Consider the following 16,298-nt stretch of genomic DNA (forward strand, 5'->3'; position numbering starts at 1 on the left):
TAGCCTTGGTGCCCATAGTCTTCCCTTGCCCAGGTTTCCTGGAACATGCAAACGTCCCCAGTCTCAATGTAAGTTCCCCAGTCTTGAGCGGCCAGCTTATTAGCTAATCCGGCCACATTCCACCAGATTAGTCTCAAATGTTCAATGATGGGAGTTGCCGGGATGGAAGAGTGGGGGGAGACAATTCCGGGTGTTACACCAGTTGTTGCATCGGGAACATTATCAACGGTGAATCCAGATGGCTCAGGGAGATCACAGGAACCATTGTCCAAGGTCGCAAGATTGTTGGAGGACAGTCAATCAACCCCATCAAGCCCGCTCAAGCAGTTAAAGCGGTTGAAGTGGAAATAGGGTGTTTCAGGTGGCTGGTAATTTGGACGTCGGACATATTCTTTGTGTCTGGGTCTCCGTTCCACCCTTGTCCAATTGCCTTGCGGCGGGTCATAGTGCATGCGGATGGGTGGAAAAAAGAAGGAGACTGGCAAGGTCTGTATGGTGGAATCCAATGATCTGTTTGACCCTGCGCAAATATGTAAAACAGTACCAGGGTCCCTGAAGGTCACCATTATGCAGTCCCCTATTATTGTTTTCCTCGTCTTCCCCAACCATGGCACCCTTCTGACCATAATAATCTCGTTATTAAAGTGTGGTGGTAGGGGTCTGTTCCAATTCAGCCATTTAATGACTTTCTTATTGAGAGATTGGAAATCTTCGTTTTCACCCCTTTGTAAAGAGGGGGCACCCGCTAAAACCACCATAAGGCTATTGGCCTCCGGCGGCAGATCTGGTCTCCGTGGTCTTTGAGCGGGCTGGCCAGGAGGGGGAGAGGAATTACTAGCAATGGGGGGGAACGCAGGATTTATGCCTGGCTCTAGACTGTGGGGGAAGGGTCTATTATCTAAGGAGGCATGATATTTAAAGTGCTTCGTGGGGTCGGAACAGGGATAGCCATAAGTGGCTGCAAAGGGGGGGCAGTGGCGGCGCCCTGTGGAGCACCTACATTAGCACCCCGTGAGTCTCCTGTATTAGAGGGAGGATTTTGTTTGTTAGGGAGAGTTCCTAAGGGTGGATTAGGCCCCGTAGTTCTAGTCTGCTTACTAACCGAGGTGTTCAGGGTAGTTAGAGTTGCCTCTAGGATAGTAAGCCTGATCTCGACTTTTTTCAAGCTTTCGCTAATGGGCAGCAAGAGTGAACCGAGTAGGAATTCTATACTCCCTAGAGATGTAAGGGGGGGAGCTGTGTTGGGCGGGTTGACCCCTGGATCACTGTTAGTAACAACAGTGATAGCACTTGTGTCCTTAGGAGAAGTAACAGTATGCACATTCTCTCTGACCCTGACGGGAGCGAGTGCAAGCTTGTATTTTTTGCCAAAGTCTAAGTGGGATATTTTGGTTTTCCCCTGTCCCCCCCTCGTCTTCCTTCTGCGATTGTTGGGTGGGGGGCCATGCAGTTCCGCCACAACAATTTGCTTAGGCTTATTTTTCTTGGTTTTGTCTGGGGGGGGGGGTTGGGTGACCAAATCAACAGCCATATTGGTAGAGATTGAGGGTGGAATGGCCTCCGTGATCTGTTCGGACAATGTACCGGGGATGGTAATGCTGTCACGTAATATTAGGGGGACACCATCTTGGGTTGATGGATCCTGGCTATCATTGAGGGTGCCTTCCTCTTGGGAGATGGGATAAGGAATTATCTCACTAAGGGGTCTAATTTTCATAATTTCAATGGAGCGGCGGCGCTCTGCCCTGCGCTTCTCTAAGGAGCTTTCTTTTCCCCCTTCTCCCTTAGCGGATTTAAAATAGTTGGCCAGAGTCCCAGTGTTGCTTCCCCCCACCCTTGATGGAGTTTCACATGGTGCCGGTGAGGGCATGTCCGTGACCTGTTCCTTGGTTCAGTTAGTATCAAGAAGGTGCAGGCGAAAGAAAGTGGGCCCAGCCCAGCCCAGCCCAGCCCAGCCTCCTTCAGCCCCTGACGGCCACAGACGGTCCCGCCCTTGTCCCGGGCTTCTCCCGGCGCCCTCCCGCGCGCTCCCGCGCAGCGGGATCGACGCCTTCTTTAAATGTGTAGAACGCCTAGCGGGCGGGCGGGGCCGGCAGGGAGAGCAGCCCAGGTGGTCCAAAGGGCGCGCAGGGACTCGTGGTCCTCGGAGTCCCTGCAATTGCTCACAGCCCTGCCGGATGTCAGAGAGCTGCCCCTGGTGGTCTGGAGTGCTGTTGCCGGTGATTGGGGGCGATGCGGGACCCGCGAAGCGGGTCCGGCGAGGTCCTGTGCTGCAGGATTTCCAAGAGGTGAGCTGGGCTGACAGCGCGCTGTGTCAGCAGGCAGCGCGTTCAAAGGGAAACACTCGCTCTCAGGTGTGGCCGCCTTTTAGTTCAGGAGCTGCGGGCGGGGCCGGCAGGGAGAGCAGCCCAGGTGGTCCAAAGGGTGCGCAGGGACTCCTGGTCCTCGGAGTCCCTGCAATTGCTCGCAGCCCTGCCGGATGTCAGAGAGCTGCCCCTGGTGGTCTGGAGTGCTGTTGCCGGTGATTGGGGGCGATGCGGGACCCGCGAAGCCCTGCAGGATTTCCAAGAGGTGAGCTGGGCTGAAAGCGCGCTGTGTCAGCAGGCAGCGCGTTCAAAGGGAAACCTGCTAATTACTTTGAAACTGGAACTAGCATTCGCTGCCAGTGATTAATTTGAGGCTCTGGTTGCCGGTGGGGCCCACTGACACTCATTTTTGGGAACCAGTGCTTATTTTTCCTAAACAGACTTTGACCACATGCAAGATAGGGAATAACACCCAATGGAGGAAGAAACACCATCACAAAGGGACAAAGCAGGAACCTGCAAGAGTGAGATAAAAGGACAGGATGTGTTAGGTAGTGCATTAAAGGGCCCTGATATGGATTCAAAACCAGGGCTTAATTTGCAAATATAAATGAGTGCCAGGGCTCTCATCAGGAGGCCACTGCATCTTGCACCACACATTGCCCCTGCTAGCCCTGCCAATAATAGTAGCAACACAACTACTAACCATTACACTCCGACTAAATGTGACAATTCAGACTCTTCCAGGCCCCCAAAGCTAGAAGAATGGCTTAAGCAGCAGGTAATAGTAACTTTCAATCTATATTGAAATAATAAACAACTGTTGTATTCATCTTTAAATTAGACAGACGGCGCCACCATGTGGCAGACTGTTACAAGCGGTGTTGACAATTTAGACAAAACAGTCTGAACACTGTGGTCTTAACCACAGGTGTCTGACCACGCAAGCGCAACCGCACTTGCCTCAACCACGCTTGCCTCAACCACGCATGCCTTAACCATGCATATGGGTGATTAAGGCAGTGCGCTGTCTAACTGCTGGCTGCTGCTGCTGTGGTGGTGAAGGCGGAAGCAGGAAGACACCACGAAGAGACGCTGTGAGTTGAGTGGGGCTTGGGGGTAGTTTTCAGGGCTGGGGGTTCGTGGTAGTTTTTAGGGACAGCGCGGGGTGGGAGGTGGATCAGGGTAGTGTACCAAAGGGGCAGGGCTTTAGGGTGGGTAGGCACCAGGGCAGGGGGAGGGGACTGGATAATCAGGGTAGTTTTAGGGGTAGGGGTTGGGATAGGTTTCAGGGCAGTGGAAGGGGTTGGTGCAGTTTAAGGGACAGTGTGGGGGGGTTGAGGTAGTTCCAATAAAGGGGCAGGGTTTTAGGCCTTAGGTCAGGGGAAGGGGAATGGGTAGACAGGGTCGTTTTAGGCACAGTGCGGGGTGGGGGGTCGGGATAGTGTTTGTAAAGGGGCAGGGTTTTAGGGACAGCATCAGGCTGGGGGCAGGGTAGTGGCGACCGAAGCCACACATAACCCTTTACTATTCCTGCCTATACCACAAAATTGTGTAGTAAAGGCATGCATGGTAAAGGAATGTGTGGTTAAGACGCATTTGTGGTTTGGGCTACATGATAGAGGCACGTGTGCTTTAACCATGCGTGCCTCTAGCATACAACCACAAGTAAGTGCCCTGCAGAGCACCAGGAATTGCCAGCTCAAATTAAGCACTTTTCAAAACTACCATTCGGTCCGCCGACGTTTAATAGCACTGGCTGCAGGCATTTGAGCATAGCTCTGAGCCCCAACACTCATTCTTTTAACCCCTTCGCTGCAGCTGCAATTCCGCTGCAGCGCTAAGGGGGTGGGGGGGCCGCACGGCACTCCCATACTCGTGACTGAACCACTCAGTCACGAGCCTCGGGTGTGCTGTGCTGATGACGGAGCGGTTCCGTCATGGCCTCGCCCGCACAACAGAACGTCCAGTGCAGGCGTGGAATCCGCGCCACGTAGGCGCGCCGAGCGGGCCGTGACGGAACCGCTTCGTCATCAGCACAGCGCGTCCGTGGCTGGTGACGGAGCAGTTCCGTCACCAGCAGGTGGAGGAGTTAAATATTAAGCACTGGCTGGGCCTTGCAGAGGCTGTGAATGAAGCTGGAATTTCACTTAATTTTCTCAGCCCTTATCTGTGGGACTGAAGGGTATTGTGGGGCCGGTTCTGGCCAAATTGCTACTTTTTCCAGCGCTGTGATGCAAGTATGTGTGCACTGGCTCAAGCAAGCTTATAATGCACCGGTGAAGGGTGGATAGAAAAAGAACGCTATATTGTAGCAGATATTGCACTATTCAGCTCTTCCTTTGAAGTAACTCAGTGCTACAACTTTTGTTGGTGTGCTGTACTACATTATATGAGAACTTCATCATAGCATATCATAAAGGCCGTGCGATAATTATCGCTCCGCGCTCTTAGCGCGAGGATAAGTATCGCCGGGCAACTCTAAATTTTATCACGGAGATAGCGTGCTATCAGCAACGCTTATCTCCAAAGCAATAAAATTCAGAGCCCAAGCTGCCAATTGTGCGATTATCGCTGAAAATACAGTGATAATCGCACAAGGTTTGGCGAAAGCTTGCTGATAGGGCAAGGCATACTTGGCAATGATATCCACCTTACATAGGATATCATGGCTAAGTCAGTTTTGAAGCAGGCGTAAGGAAAGTAGCGATAACAGAGGTTATCGCTACTTTGCTTGTCGCTCTGCAAGTTAGCGTGCCCATTGATAATTGGAGAAATGCGCTTAGCGCCATTTCTCCATTTATGTCAGGGCAGGAACGCCCACTTTGCATCTCATTAGAGATGCAAAGATGGGCGTTGGGGGGGAAAGGGCGATAATGCAAGGATTCACGCAATAGCGTGACCTTGCTGATTAGGCAATAAAATTATCACCGCTTTCCGTCCGAAAACGGACGCTAAAGCGGCGATAATTTTATCTCCGGGGCTTGATGATATGCCCCTTAATTAATCTGCATTGTAAAAATTAAAATTTATGATCCGCAGATCAACTTATGTACCAGCAGCAAATGTTTAACCTTGCCAAGCCGTCCTGCTGGCTAACTAACAGGACTTCTGCCACTGCATGAGCACTGCAAAAGTGGAAAACACATTTCTACTGTAGGTAACTTTCGATGCTTGTGTGAAAACAGGAAAAGTTCCATACAACAACACATTTAAATAATAAAAATGTAGACTTGAGTTTTAATTGTGATTGTTATTAAAACAACTAATTGGAATGTTACCAGATTTAGCTGGCTTTCTTTCACTTCATTTCAATAAAATATTCATCAGGCCTCTGTGATTTTTGCTGGAACACTCAGGGGGTCAGGTATCAGGGAGTCGGTAAGCATTATGCATTAATACAAAAGCAGGGCAACTCAGGAATATAGGCAAATGAATATGAAATGCAAAACCAGTAAAACAGCTTTCGTTGGCGCACAGGCCAGGAGTCAATAGAAGAGAGAACTAGATCTGACCGATAACGTTTCAGGTATGCTTTATTAACAGTTTGTCACGACAAACTTTGGCTTGTGTGAGCGACTAGTTTCGTATTTTAATTACGCATGTGTAGAAAGTCTTCGTTATTCCTTTCTGTTTCCAGGTACGTTTTGAAGCTGGTCAAAAGGTTGTTCCTTTATGTAAGGAAGCAGGGTTTTTGCAGGCCTCGGCCCATTTTTGCCCCCATTTTGACTACTAGCTGCTGGTTTTTTGACTCAGAGTGCACTGAGGCCAGCTGTCCAGACCTCAGTGACCATATTCTGCCCCTTTACAAAAGGTTTGTTTAATTGGATGTCCCGAATTGGCCAGTACTGACTTGCTTATAAGTTCCTAGTATATGGTACTCAGGGTTTCAAGGGCATGTAAGGCAGAGTGCCCACACAGGGCTGCAGCACTGTTTGCACCATCTTGTTATCACACTGCAAGTTCAACTTTGCCATTACCATTAACGGCAAAGCCACCAATTCCCTTAACAATGTATGTAAGTCTCCCCTAAAAAAGGCCTACAGAGCCCTAAGGCAGGGAGCTGTATATTGTTGAGCAAGACATATAGGTTTATATATGTCTTAGCAGCAAAACCCTTTGTAGTAAAGAAATACATCCAGATCGATGGGTTCAAACAACACCCTTAAAATGTATTTTTTGCTGAGGAATGTTAGTAGCCCCACTGGCTAACACAGGGTTCCCAGCTGGCATCTCCACATGGCTAACTTCTGAATGGGATTCCTTACAAAAGCCCTAACATACAGACAGATTTCTGCCCACCTGGGGAGACTTGTGAATGAGTCCCAGGCGTATCAACGAAGTCAGTTGCCACAGATTGAGGTGGGACCTCCTGTTAGCCCAAAAGGCGAGCTTCAAAGGGGAAACCACCTCTGAAGGGTTGCCTATGTCAACACTCCTAGGCAGGCTGCCTTTTGTTCATGCAGACAAGTTGGAGACACGGTCAGAGAGAGAAAAAGCAACCCCAAACCTGTTTTCCCGTGGGTGTGTAGCCCTTAGGTAGCCACACCTCTGGGATGAGCTATCAAGCTCCTCACAGTCAAGTGAAGGTTCAGACATCTTGAGAGTGGCAGGATTGCACTCTAGGATTGCCAAATGCCACACATTGCCAGACCTTTGTCACCAAAGAGAAGGAGACCCCCTAGCCCATTGGCTAGTAACTGCGTTACTATAAAACACACTACATAGAAGAGGGTCCAAGGGCTGGTTTAAAGACTCACCACTAGATACGCACCCCTAACAAAGACATGAATTACAAAAGAGGTATCTAGGAGTCAAGCACGTAAAAAAAGGGAACTCTATTCACCAACAGACCTTGACATGACAAAAAACAAGTATTGTAAGTTAGATCATTCGGTAACACCACGTGATTCAATATAACATATTCTATCACTAATCACATATTTGCACTGCTTTTTTCAGTTGTCCTATCACACTGACACCACCCACTAGATATTAACAAAGGGTCTTCGGCTCTCACAGTCCTTCTACACTCTTGTGACTGTGATCGCACTAGCTCCTGGGTAAGGAGAACCTATATGATGTAAAAGTGGCGGTACAGATCGACAACTGATGGGAAAATTCTCACCTATCCTTGGGTCTGTGTTTCCCAGTAGAGTAATCACGTGCACTGTGTTATATGGAATCACGTGGTGTTACCGAATGATCTAACTTACAATACTTGTTTTTTGTCATGTCAAGGTCTGTTGGTGAATAGGGTTCCCTTTTTTTACTGCTTGACTCCTAGATACCTCTTTAGTAACTGCATTACGCCATCGAGGAATTTCCCAAGATAAAATAGGCACCCTGAAAATCAGTACATGTTGAATTTGGAAAAAGGACTACTCTTGAAACTGCACAAAGATAGGCTGCATCGTTGGGAGGACTGCACCTACTGCACTTTGGGCTTGGGACGTTTGGACTGTCCCTGTAGTTCCTGGCTCAGGGTGAAGTTGATTTCTGGCTCCTGATCGAAGGAGTGACTCCAAGGATCAGTTGACTGATCCCCTGCAACCATCTCCAGGGACACAAGAGCTGAAGAATCCCAAACTGGCAAAGCAGTAGCCATTTCACAAGTACTGCTCCTGGTGGCCGCCGCCCGCACCCAAGCACAAATCTGACATTGTCAAAAGTTGCACCCAGATCTGCTGGACCTGGAAGTGCTATCATAGCTCAGATTCATCACCCCAGGCGGACACTGGACCCCACCAAGAATATTCCCTGTGACCGCTGTGTCGCGAAATTGGTAGCCCAGCCACAGCTGGCCTTCTAAAGAGGGCATTGTGGGACACCGAGTACCGTGGCCAAAGTCACCCCACCTCACCTGTGGACAGATGAGTCACCCCCAACTTAGCCCAGTCGAACGCATAGCTCCAGGAGCATCGTTGAGCATCTTTTCTGCCTGCATCCCCAGCATTAGGACCACTCCATTGACATATATTGTGGTAATTTCCTAAAGGCAGAAACTGGACCTGAAAATGCTCTGGTGGCCAGGTAACTGTCCATAGTAAACTTACTGGACTCCTAGCCCTACGCCCTGTTGGATTTGGTCGCCCTGTTTGATTTGGTCACCCAAGTTGGGCCGGAGTCACCAAACTAACAGTTTCAAACTCATGTTTGTTCAGCAATGCTTGCTTGCATTTAAAATATTTATATCTTCAAAAAATCTGTATCCCTGGAACCCTCCAGTGGATTCTGATGATCAAGGGCTCTACAAATTCATAAAAATATGCCGTATTTTTATAAATTGTTGTCGTGTGACTTTCATATTTCATAGCTTGGTGCTGTTATGTGCTTTATACTAAGGGCCCTATTTATCAAGGGCTTGCGTCACATTTGCACAATGCAACGTGGTGCATGCATGATGCAAACCCTAAAATCAAAATTATCAAGCCACGCAAGACCATTATAAATCATGAGAAATGCAACACAACAATTTTCCCTGGGAAGTCATTGCGTGGGTGATCCATGAAACCTCTAAGGATTTGTTACGCATTCTCAGATTTACCACCACTGGTAGAGCTCAAAATGTGCCAAAATGATGCACCTTACCAAGGGAGGCATAACGGAGAAATATCTTCATTTCTCCTTGTTACTTCCTCTTTCTATGTGTGCTGCTTACGGCACAAAACAATCTTGAATGCAACACAGGCACCCTTGCACCAAGGTGCAACAATGCCTTCTTCGGCGTTAGGTAGCCCATTGAGCACCAGTGCTGGGGAAAGGACAGGAATGCGCCGTATTGTAATAAATACGGTGCATTCCTTCCCTTTCCCTGTATTGCGCAGTAAGGTGACTTCCTGTGCTGCATTACTTTTTAATAAATAGGCCCCTAAGTTCCTTTGTTAAGCTTTGGTGCTTGAAGCCACTGCTACCAAGGGTTGAGCTTAAGGTTTGCAAAAGAGCCTGACTGGACCCAAGACAGTTTTTGAGAGTGTATTCCACTGTAAGGCCCTTCAGCCATATCATATAATACACCCAAATCCTCACACTTTAAATCTGAAAATGTTGCTTGCCTCCATCTGCCTCTGTCACGAATGTTTGCATAACTAAGCGTTATCGCCACTCACAATGGGTGGGTGTTTGCAGAAGATATTAGACAAGGGTACCGTCCTCTGCAGAGGGTTTTAATCGCCGGCCAATTACAGGCTCCAGATTAAAACAATAGGACATAACTAAAAGAAGAGCAAGTAACAGCTGTTAACGCGTAACATTTATTCAATAAGTCCATTAGAAACCTAAGAACACAGAGTGCAGTTAAATGGACGTTTCCTCCACCATTCTAACCATTCGGATCGGCTGAGCCAATTTTAGCATTTCAAACGGGGCGCTCAACATTAACCACGCTGTGGTTATACTTTAAAAGTGGCATTTGTCGATACTGATTGTTGCTGGCCGTGAAGTGTTACAATGCTTTTAGGCCTGGATTGATAGTGCGGCTGTCCGCATACGTATTGCTAAAAAAATATTTTTTTATAAATACGAATAGGTTGGGCTTTGGCTTCATCCACAGGACGACGACTCTCCTGCCTCATGCTATTGGTTCTTTGTTGTATCCCTTCGCCTTCCAGGACGTGCTTCCATTTGAATGCATTAGGGACTATTTTACTTCAGAAAAACAAATTGTATTTTTCTTTATCTTCCACACACATTCTATACAGAAAGCAATCATTTTTTCACCAGCTTTGGCAAAGCCAGGAGAGCAGATGTTAATGTGGCAATCCGCATTTGTGGGCAACATATGCTAATACAAATTGTGAATACATGCGTTTATATGTTAGCATGTCAGGGGCTTGTTTTTATATGTTGTATTACACAGTGTGAGGTATTAAACGTTTTAGGCCACCCCCCAAAACGTATTAGCTTAGGTTCTGCTAGGTTCACAATACACTGTCACAAACATAGAAAGTGTTGAATGGAAAAAAAATCCTCTTCACTCAATATCTTTTGACACTTGTGAGTCATGAACAAGTACAAAATATATTGTCATCTCGTATTTTTGAAGTTTCACTTGAAATGTAAAAAAAAAACATTATAGTGGGACAAGGTCAAGTTGACATTGAGGGATATGCCAGAGTAGTTACAGGTAGGAACAATGAAATAGTCGATTTATATCCCAATTATGTATGCCAGTCTTGACATTTGTGCATTGAATTGTAAGAAGGCAGCCATCCTGAACAGGGCGGGTTGGACTGATTGGTTCAAGTAAAAGCAAATACAGCTAGAGTTGGGCTTGCAGTGGAAAACATTACCCAGATCTGGTCTGCTGGTCAGCCACAATGTGATGTCTGTATGTAACACCAACAGGATTGGTACAATTATTTATGTTGCTAAAAATGAAGTGACGTTTTTACCCCTGCCTGACTAGCAGGGGGCTACATTTGCCTCTTTTACGGTCTCACTGAGCCCCATGCCTAGAACCGATCTTGTGTAACACCCCAAAATGATACCAGCTCTGTCTGTGCCCACCCTTACATTACAAAAGATAACTAGGATTTGCAATGAAATAGGTCTCACATTTGCAAGACTTAGAGCTATTGAGATGGCAAACATAAAAGCAGGCGCCGTGCTGAAACATTAAGCGACTGACTATTTAGGCAGCTGAAGCTGGCAAATTATTTTCTACTTCGGATTGACTCCCTAACAGAAGCAAAACACAACATTGTTTGAGCCTGCAATCCTGTAATCTAATTATTTTCCATGCTTCTTTCGTAGGCACAGCGAATATAGTAAATAAACCAGACTTGTGCCGGCACAGTTTGAAGTGATTTGAATTGGCACTACAGAAAGGAAAAGGAAAGATTTACAGCTATTGCTTTTCCGACATTTGAGTTTAAAAGAATCTTTCTAATGTGATAATATGTCAATTGGGTTGCTTCAAAGTATTTGGAAGTTCCATCTACATGTTCCATATTTTCTTTTTAGATGTTCAATCACTGTTAAGGAAGGGGGAATTTATTTTTAAGACCCTAGTGAGAGCCTATAAGGAAATAAGTAAGTGGGCTGGCTTTTTAAGCTTGGTGGCCTTTGATTGAAAAGTAGAGATAAATAACTTAACAAAATAGATGACTATAGTAGCTTTCCCTATTTTTGTTGCTACAGTGTCCCTCAGTTCGATGTCCTGAGAGAACCCTCTAATGGTTTAAGGGTTTGAAACACGTTGACAATTTAAAAGCCATAGGAGGTCTTTTCTCCAAAATATTGACTGGCTTTTAGGGAACACTGAGAAGGACTTTGATTAACTTTGTTGGAGGGTCCCTGTACATAAAGCCTAAATATCAAAATAGAGGCATAGCAATGTTCTGTGGTTTCACAATAGCAAAGGGAGACTTTATTAGTAGTTCGGAAACCTGATGCTCATTGCTCTTGAAAATGTCTTAACTGGGACTTCTTTGATGTTCTTTTGTTCATATTGGCATTTGAATTTTTTTGTCCTGTTGTATAATTTGTTTATATATGTTTATTCAGGCGATTTGCTTTAGTTTCTTGAAAAAAAGCATTAAAATGTGTATGTTATCAATTTGTGGTGACTTAACGTGTTTGACAGTATTTTAAATTGAGTAACAGAAATATGTTTGATTCACTGTAAATAATATAAAGTGATCACGTTGATCCACAGCCATGACCACAAAAAGAATCTTATTTAACCCTTTCGATGCTGATGACGAGCTCAGCTCGTCATCACCCACGGGTGTCGTGTGCTGATGACGAGCTGAGCTCGTCATGTAAACAGCAAAATGATCATTTGCAGCACAGCGCAAAAATCCCTGCAGCAGCCATGTGGTTAAGATTACTGTCAGTACTGGCACTCTTTGGTTAGTTTTGAAACATTAAGCAGGGTACCAGTGTTGCAAACATGAAAGCAGGCGCCATGCTGATACATAAGCGTGGCGTCTGTGTACAAAAAAAGTAATGCGTGCGAAGGCCCATGAAGTGGGCGCCACAGTGAATGACTAGCAGTAAATAAAACAAGTAGTCCCTAAAGGAACACATAACTCTCTACAGCGTAAGTAAACTGTAGTTGGCCGGTGCTCCTCTGCATAAAACAGAAATAATGCATCAGGAGCACCAAACAATAGGAGCCAGGAAAAAAGGGCAACGCAGAAGTGAACCAGTAGCAAGCAGCAGGCGGGATTACACTCTGTACAGTGATTACAGCAGGCCTTCCAGACCGCGGATGCGCTCTGCCTAGGCTCGACCTAAAAAGTTCAAGTGTCGAAAGATTTTCTTAGGAGTCTGTGGCCGACACTTCAGAATGTCAGGCCACCAAATACCAAGGGTGAATATTCTTGGTTCCACATCCTGTTTCTTTCTTCGATCGCTCTACATATTAGGCCACTTTGGGCCTTTGTTACAGGTTCTTTTTCATCACTACTGTCTCCCTTTCCACAGTTTTCTTTTTGTCTCCCCTTTTTCTCCTTTTTTTCTTCTTGCTCTAGTTCAATAAATAAGACCTGGTTCTCAAAGATAAGTACAGGAACCCTCTACCTGCATCCACTGGCACAAATGCACTGGAGGTTAAAATAGGAGAGGTACCCCTTAACTAAAGTCAAGGGAAATGGGGTTCACCAACCAATATAAAAGAGCAATTCCCTTGAACAAGGTCATTTACATAAACACCAAGAATAAGAAAAAAGCAATAACTATAACAACTAAATCTGAAGTAAAAAACAGGCAAAATTTATTGTATACAGTAAAGTTAAAAAAGCATAAAACATAGTTGGCTGCTTGACACAAGTTAAAAAAAGTTATAATAACAATAAAATAACAATCCACATTCAATATTGACCAGCAATATTGCTGAAAACAGACAGAAAAAACAGTAAGACATACAATGTGTGCAATACAAGGTGTGTGTTCTAATATTCTTTTAAAGCACCGGTGTTATGCACATTGAGATATTATTATGTCAACAACGGTGTTTGAGCCGTGAATCACACTGCACTAGGGCGTCAACGCGTTTCGGTGGTTTGTTGAAATTCTATCCACCTTTATCAAGACAAAGAGTTAATTTCTGTCGTAGTGTACATATGTTCCTAAAAGATGGATACACAGTGGAATTAGTTACATGGCAATGGAATCGTTATTAACATAAGCCTATTTACATTTTCAAAAAGACTCTGTTCACATTAATTGGCTAATATTCACAATACGTCTCTAGGTGCAGGTTTCATAACATCATGAGAGACTACACAGTTAGAACACATTATGCCCTTCAGATCTAACACAGGTTTTAGTAAAGGATCTGTCTTTTGTATTGGTTCATAAGCGTCCTATATTGGTTTCTAGGGGTAACCTACCATCATAGTGTAGGGCCAGGTATTCCATATGTATCTAAGCCCAGCTGTTCCAGGATCCCGGGGGGCAGGGTTTGTTCCTCGTATCAAATCCATGATGATGTTTTTATTCCCTGTGTCTTGGCTAGCCCCTGCAATGGTTCGAGCTTGTTAGTCTTCCCGCCTAACATGAGTAGGCTATTACCCCAGATGCTAATTTATGCCTGGGTATGATTGGTTAAATTCACTATTTAAGGTATCTATGACCCATTAATTTATATTGGTTTTAACATTGATGCAGAGGGATGATTTTCATATGCCGGAAGGACGTAAACGTATAATTTTACCTCTTCGGTGTGAAGGACCGATGTACAGTGTTAGTACAGTCGTACTCTGTAAAGGCGTTGTTACTCAGACCGAGGGTACTCGTGATGAATTTTCGAGCTTTGTCTTTGTTAATGTCCCTAATAGGGAGATACACATGGTAATATACAAGGGGGAGAGATTACCCTATTTGTGTATAATGGCTGAAATATCTTACGCTAATACTTGAATTGTACATGTTAGGTTTAAATTTTACCTTGTCCTTAATTTGTTGGGAATTTACAGCAGAGTGGGTAACGCATATGGTTCCTTCTACCCCTTTTGAAGTGGCTTCTATTCTAGCCTTGCTGTTGAATCTACCTGCAACTTAATACCATGAAATGATTTTATTATTCACTACAGTACACTCTATTAAGCCTAACTTGGCCCTAATGTATACTATGTTGTCATACCTGTTAAGTAAGGTGGCAATGTAATGCCAGACTTTCTTGATACACAGCGCTTTATTTTCAAACGCGTTGTGTCTGACCAGAGGCGCCTAAGTCTTGCCCCAGAGACAAGTCTCTGGGGCAAGACTTAGGCGCCTCTGGTCAGACACAACGCGTTTGAAAATAAAGCGCTGTGTATTAAGAAAGCCAACTATGTTTTATGCTTTTTTAACTTTACTGTATACAATAAATTTTGCCAGTTTTTTACTTCAGATTTAGTTGTTATAGTTATTGTTTTTTTCTTATTCTTTGTGTTTATGTAAATGACCTTGTTCAAGGGAATTGCTCTTTTATATTGACAAATGCACTGGAGCCGATACTGCAGAGTCCGGGGCAGAGAGTTGATGAATGAACGTCAGGAGGCATTAGTACAGACCAAATCAACCAGCACCCTGCTTGTTACTTCTATCCTTGCCCCTTCTCCTTGGGCCAGCATGACAGAGTTATAATTAGGCTGTTAGAATATCGAAGGAGCAGCAATTAAAAAAGTTTCAGCTCCAGTGACATGAGAAACCATGGAATGCGTTCTTGAGAAGGTTGCGATAGGATAGGCATAAAATGATTAAACTGCGTTGTGTATACGTTTTCATGTTGACTACAGTGCAATTTTTTCCTTCTGCTGTTCTCTATTGTACAATTTGTGCAGCCCTTCATACTACTGGGGTGCATGTATGTATGTATATATATATGTGCTATTTGTATACAGTGACCATAACTGAATGGCACAGAGTACCGAACATGACCAAACGGAAAGATACAGCCAAATTGTGAATGATGGATAGCTTGGCTCTGAGAGTGCAGGTTGACTGGTACTTAGTTCATATGTCATGTTCTTTGAAGAGGTGTGGCTTCAAAGATCCCCGAAATAGGAGTAGGGTTGGGGCAGTCCTGGTGGATACCCGAATGTCGTTGAAGATTCTCATTGTATATGGAGCCTGCCTCTGATGACAACCAAGAGGGCTACGAAATAGAAGAGCTCATGGCCACCAGAGCTTAAGCTGTTACCATCATACAGAATCCTAACACGGAAGGGGCCGTTTTAGTTATCCTGTGTCACCGAGATCTTGGGGAAGCCGACAGTAGTCTTATAGCCCAGGAGGAGCCATGCAAGTAAAGGAAAGGCTGTTGTAAAGGAGGCACTTCTCCACCTGGATGGAAACCTGAGGCCTAGAGAGTGGTGACGGATGTCAGGTGACTGTTGTCTGGGGACACAGGCCCAGCCTGAGAAGCAGCCAGAGCTAACCTGGCGACCCCAGTATAAAAGATGAGACACTATCAGGGAGTGTAGTAGCACCAATGCTCAAGTGTAGCTTGCAGGATCTACCCAACTAGGAGGTTGTGATTTTAGAATCAGGTGAGTGGTAGGACGAATGGTTAGCCATTTGTAGGTATATGGAGGTCCTTGACTGGCAACAGCCTTGTGCGGTCCTAGTTCCTTGGGGGAGGAGGAGTGTGTGTGTGTGTCTCTCACACACCATAGCACAGGAGCTGTTGGGTGGCAGTCAGTTGGCTAGAGGATCTAGGCCGACACCTGAAAGAATTGTGGTGAGAAGGGACTGTCACTGGAAGAGGAGATATACCTGTGTATTGTGGACCGCATGGAGTGAGACTTAGTATCTGGGACTTCCCAGGTCACAGAAAGGACAGGACACTGAGGAGCCCTTCTAGTATTGAGCAGTGCAGGGTGCTTTTTGGGAGACAGTATGGTGGATGGAGTAGTAAGGCCCAGTGCATGTCAGTGAGCAGACTCTAAAGAGGAATATTAAGTGTATATAGCTTGGAGAGGCCTCAAGACGGGTAACAGAAGAGATAATGGGCAGGTGGCCATTCAAGCACAATATGTGCCCTTTCACTTCCGTCCCCTT

This window comes from Lissotriton vulgaris, chromosome 1_1 (genome assembly GCF_964263255.1).
Source record: "Lissotriton vulgaris chromosome 1_1, aLisVul1.2, whole genome shotgun sequence".
Taxonomy (NCBI): Eukaryota; Metazoa; Chordata; class Amphibia; order Caudata; family Salamandridae; genus Lissotriton; species Lissotriton vulgaris.